Source organism: Lolium rigidum, chromosome 5 (assembly GCF_022539505.1).
Source record: "Lolium rigidum isolate FL_2022 chromosome 5, APGP_CSIRO_Lrig_0.1, whole genome shotgun sequence".
In the NCBI taxonomy this organism is placed as follows: domain Eukaryota; kingdom Viridiplantae; phylum Streptophyta; class Magnoliopsida; order Poales; family Poaceae; genus Lolium; species Lolium rigidum.
The window spans coordinates 165,120,734-165,126,903 of record NC_061512.1 but is presented as its reverse complement, the minus strand read 5'-3'; positions in this window follow the sequence as shown (position 1 = coordinate 165,126,903).

The window sequence follows — 6,170 nt, the reverse complement described above, 5'->3', positions numbered from 1 at the left end:
AGCAGCGAAGAGCTCGAGTGGAGAGAAGGAGCGAGGCAGGAGCGCGAGGAGGAAGAAAGGGGCAAGTGCCGCCTCGATACCGCCCCCGCGGCATTTATAGCCGACCGCGGCGGGCGGTTGGCCTCCAAGTGGCCGACGTGGGCCACGTCTCCGGATTTACTGCGCCGTAACTCCTCCCACGACCGCTGCCGTTACCAGAAACCGCCACACCACGTCGCCCACAACCGCACCGGATCCGGAGGGGACATTGATGTGACCAGACGAACCGGCGGCAGAGCCCTGGCGTCAGGCCGGTCAAGTCGGGCGCAGGACCCGAGGCGGCGGAGACTCCGGCGCGCGGCGAGCCGGAGCCGGACAAAAAAGTTCAACTCGGACCAAAAGTTATCAGCAAGGCGGAGACGCCATCAAAACTTGCGAGAAAGCAAAAGCTGCACAAGTGAAAATAGCGGCCGGCTAGAAGCAGCCGGCAAGAACGAGCCGGATGAGGGCGCAGCCGGCTGAATGAAAATTCTCAGTCGGCCCCTCCAAGTGCCGCCAAGTACATTCAAGAAGCCGAGGAAAACCTGCCTAGGTCCTTCTAAACGCAGGACCTTGCCGGCTTCGGGGGCTAATGTCGGGGGAAGACCCCGGGTAGGGCAATGGACGCGGAGCAACCGGCTGACCACCGGCCGGCTCGCGGCAAAGGCCGGCCGAGGAGCAGCCGGCTGGAGCCGTGGCCGGCTGGTCCGGAAGCCGGCCGGCTCTAGGTCCTAGTCGGCCCGGCTACGGCCGCCAATGCTCGTAGGCTGGGCCGGCTTCTACAAGCCATATCCGACTGGGGGTCTGTACCTCAGACCGACTCGAGGCTGGCGAGTCTTGCACTGGAAGGGACCGGGTTGGTAATCCGGGTTCCCAAAGTCCACGCTGACTTCATCTTCCGTAAAGCGCGGGGCACTGTAGAGCAGCAGTGCTACGCGCCGGACAGGCCATCATCGCCTACGACAATCCGTACCGGCTACAGGGCATGATGGCGACAGAGACTCCTCCTCGCCATACCGCTGACCTCCTCGGCGGACGGGACAGGCCACTACGCCTCAACGGCTCCATGACGTCAACGCCTCGGGAAGGAGCGGAAGCCGGAGCCGGCCAAGCCGGCCGGTAGACTATAGGGACTTATATGTAAAGTGCCAGCGCCTATATAAGCTGGGCTACCCCCCTCGTGCGGGGGACGATCGATCATTCTCACTTCATTCCACCCTTAGCGCTGCCCTGTGAGAGAGACCATTGTCTCCCTTAGCCTCCCAGGAGCAGCCGGACACAGCTCTAGGAGCACCATTGTACTGTGTGATATCTTATACACTCTAGCAGGAGTAGAGGTTTTACCTCCATCGGAGGGCCTCGAACCTGGGTACGTCGCCGTGTCGCTCGTGCCCATACCCGCTTCCGGATACCGCCGTGAGATCTCTCGGGAGCCCCTTCGATTAGCCACCCTATGGCATATGCCGTGACGATACCACGACGGATCGGCTCTTTGAGCCGATTCACAGGACAACTCGAGAGCCGATCGAGGCTCGTATTTAACGTTTACGTGTATGCCATGCGAGAAAACTAAGCGAGGCATCATCCAACACCTTCCCGACCAGGTATAGGTCAGGTGGCACGCCCTTGCGACGAGCATCGGACGTGTGACCGGAAGGCTTTGCGGGCCGTCGCTCCGAGGGACCAGGGCCAGCCCACAGCCCTAGTTGTTCCCGGCTCTACGGTGTTGCCAGTCGCTGCCCGCCGGTGGGTTTCTGACCGCAACACATTCTGGCATGCCCGGTGGGACAATCTTCGACATCCACCGCATCGCCATCTACATCCGAGATGGCGGAAAGCACTCCGGTCAAGTACAAGGATCTGACTGACGAGCTCAAGAAGAAGCATGACGAGATCAAGGCAGTCCTCGAAGCCGAACTCATCGGCTCTTTCCACAGAACCCGCTCCCATGGCATCAGATGGAAGGGTTTCTCACCTGAAGGCGCGCTCGATGGAGTGGACTTGTCCGCCCCGTCAGAAGAACGCACCAGGTCGCTGCGTAAGGAGATCAACTTCATGGTGGCTCATTCGCTGCACCGCCACTCTGAGAGCCTGGTGAACACTTTGGAGCGTGTCGCTCGCGTGTGATCCAGAAATCATGAGCCATCGGCATTCTCCGACGGGACCAGCTCGGGGACTTACAAAGGAGAGATGCCACTCCGAGTCCCGTCCATCGCCGCCGTTCGCGTTGGCAGCACCCGTAAGTGCCGAACTCATCGGCATACGTCGTCTACAAGATTGGTGGTGATCCTAGTGACTACCAATTCCTACCCGAGGCGCCCAAGGAGATCCCGCACGGATACACGTGCGCATACGTACTGCACCGCAGCACTGGGCACTCTCAAACCAGACCGCAACAGACAGGGGCCTCTCGGACGCCAGGAGGAGCGTCGGGAGCGGATCTTGAGAAGCAAACGTGGTTAGCTAAGTACGCCACTCCGACAAACCTCCGCAGCTCAGCTCCTGCAGTTGGCTCGGAACTGGAAAAGCAAGCATGGCTGGCTAAGTATGCCACCCCGGCGAATCTTCGGGGTTCGACACCTTCAGCCATCACCGCGGATCAGATTTGTACAATTCTGAAAGATCAGTTCGGCATGATGCCGAAAAGGAAGACGTTCGGCTATACCAAGCCGTACCCTAACGAGTACGAATTGATCCCGCTACCACCCAAATATCGGCTCCCGGACTTCACAAAATTTAGTGGATCAGATGGTTCCAGCTCCATCGAGCATGTGAGCCGATATTTGGCACAGCTGGGCACGATCTCAGCATCAGACGAGCTGCGTGTGAGGTTCTTCGCACAGTCCCTCACGGAGATCGGCTTTCGGGTGGTACACATCGCTGCCACCGAACTCAATCCGGACTTGGAAGCGGTTGGAAGAGCAATTCCATGAGCGAGTATCACTCGCGAGGCTTCCGAGGCTGGCATTGCGGATCTAGCACAAGTACGACGAAGCGCGGGGAAACGAGTGTCGGAATACATCCAGCCGCTTCAGGACCGTGAGGAACCGATGCTATTCGGTTCACGTAAGTGAAAAAGAAGCGATCGAGTTGGCGGTGGTGGGTCTCTCATCATCGATCAAGGACGTGGCCTCCCAAGCAGACTACCCTTCATTGGCGCACATGGTGCAGAAGCTGTCAGCATATGAACAGCGCCACCCAGATGTTTACCAGGACAAATTCAAGCGTGCAGTGGCCCTGGTGGATCACGACGAGGATGAAGGTGCTGCGGGAGATCGAGAGGTAGCAGTGGCTGAATGGACTCGGGCGGCAGGCCCCGTGTCCTGCAAGTGGGTTAAGCCACAAGGCCCTCCAAAAGGGTTCGACTTCGACGTGACCAAAGCCGAGCAGATTTTCGACCTCTTACTCACGGAGAAGCATATAAAGGTACCCGAAGGCCACAAGATCCCCACGGTGCAGGAGCTGAACGGAAAGCCATACTGCAAGTGGCATAACACGTTCACCCACACCACGAACGACTACAGGGTGTGGTGTCAGCAGATCCAAATGGCGATAGAAAAAGGGCGGCTAATTTTCAACCAGTACGCCATGAAGGTCGACACACACCCCTTCCCCGCCATTAATATGGTGGAGTACACTTACCATGGAGGGTGCTAGCCAGATTTATCGTGCAATATCAACATGGTGGGACCTGGGCACCACTCTGGTAAGGACGGAGATGAGGGCAGCTGCTCTCATAGCAAAGACACGGAGGAAGCCGCTCCACGCGATCGGCTCCGCCACGACGGCAAGCGCCACGTCACAGAGGGAGAAGTGAAGAACATAAGATATCAACGACCTCTCTCTGATCACCTCCTCAACAAGTATGTGGGTCAATACGACCAACGCCGGCGACACAACGACGATGATGAAAAAGATCGCCTGGCTAGGGACGACAGGAGACGTCGTCGGCATGATCACGACGAGGAGCGATATGAGCGCCACGCCAAGGAAAGGTCCAGGGAACAAGACGACGAGGATATGCACTGGGACTGCCCCTTCTTCAGACACTGCTGGGATTCAGGAATGAGCCGATTGCCAACAATCGGCAACTGCCCAGAATGCAAACAGAAGAAGAAGGATGCAGCTAACGTGTCTGTGTTCAAGCGCCTAGGGCCTCTCCCGCCTCGAAGCAAACGTGCTGAGTCCCTCGGATGGAAGATCTTGAGGATTTGGAAGACGAGGAGAAGAAGAAGAAGACAGGTACCACCGGCCAAGGTGGTGCCCCGATGGACTCAGCCGTTCCCAAAAACGAAGGGTTCAGGCGTCTACGTGGGTTGGAAGAAGCCGAAAGGTTATACTCGCACACGTTGAGGAAGGCACGGCCTGATCCGGCCGCCAAAATTCAGCGAACCTCGGACGAAGAAGGTCGGCCACAAAGAAAAGAGTGGCGCCCCAAGCAAAGGAAAGCCGATGATGAAACGTCGGCTGGCACAAACATGGTGTTCATCCTTCCAACGGAGTTTAGTGCTCCAGGATTAGACGAAGCACCTGTGGCACAACTTGACTGCGGCCCACGGCCGGTCATCTTTGAGAAGCCACGAGAAAGAAGCTACGAGCATCCGAAGGCCCCAGTACTTGCGAGGTTACATCAATGGGCAGCCCGTCAACAAGATGTTGGTGGACACCGGAGCGGCGATTAACATTATGCCATACTCCATGCTACGTCGGTTGGGACGCTCCAGCTCGGATCCGATCAAGACCAATGTAACACCGAGCGATTTCAACGGCCAAGCATCCGACGCACAAGGTGTTCCGAGTGTGGATCCGACCGTAGGAAGGAAAACTGTCCCTACGACGTTCTTTATTGTCGACAAGCAAGAGCTCCTATGTCTGTCCTACTAGGGAGAGATTGGATCCACGCCGATTGTTGCATTCCATCCACGATGCACCAATGCCTAATACAGTGGGATGGAGATGAAGTAGAAGTCGTCCACGCAGATGACTCAGCCGAGATTTCGACGGCTGGAATGAACGTTTGGGAGACATCATGCCAAGAGCCACTCTCAGGCATCAATTTGGACGACTGCGAGCGCATCGACGTGACAAAGAACGGGGTTAGGCTGGTCTTATCCACCGGCCTGACCGTGTAACAAAAGCAAACATCGATGGACGAATGTGGCGATGCCGATCCAGGGATCGGCCCCCAAGGATTTATGAAGGAACATTGCAGAAAACCTTCATCGAGCAAGCAACATGGAGGCCGATTCCAGCAATCGGCCAAAATTATCCGCACCATCCATTCTGCCTGGGTTCAATGCCAATCTATTGGGCAATAGTGTTACGTCGGCTAATGAGCTAGAAGAAATCCACACTGGTCCTAATCAAGCCGACGTTCGCATGGAGTGCCTTGGCTAATCACAGAGCCGATTTCAGCAGTTACCTGGCAGAATCGGCTCGGGGGGCACCTAATCAGATGAGCATGTGCGATACATGTACAGTGAGATATTGGGGGCCGATAGAAAAAATCGGCCCGTAAAAAAAAAGTAAATATATATATGAGGGACAAAGCCGATGCACGGCCATCGACTCTAGCACAAATTGTATGGGATCTACCAGTAGCATGTGTAAAACACAAGGATCTCCAGCTCTGTGTCAGAGGAGTTCTACTTCTGAGCCGTTGTGTGATCATCTGCAAATATCGACTTTCAATGGAGGAGGGGTGATCAGCTTTGGCTGACTCTGCATGATAGTTCTCTCAGACATGATCTAGCCCAGGTCCATTTGTCTGAATGGCGTGCCCTCGTCTCTGTTTCGCCTTGACTGAGACTCGGGGGGCAGCTGGTCTGGTGGATGCTCTGTTTTGGAAAGCCGATTGGGTGGCCATCGGCTAGTCTCGCGCCGCGATTTTCGACAAGGGTGGTGATCCGGCGGAACTCAAAACTCATTGATCGAAAGAATAAAGGATAGATCATGAAGGCTTGATGCGCTGACATCGGCTTTTTGAGTTTTGACCAAGATTGCAATCACCCCATGGTCGAAGAGATGAAGGGCGGATTATGAGAGACCGATACGTTGCCATCGGCTCGTTGAGAAACAGTTTAAAAGAAATCGGCAAAATCGAATTGGGGAAACTTCTTCATTAATGGACAGGATTTCTTACAAAGAAAGAG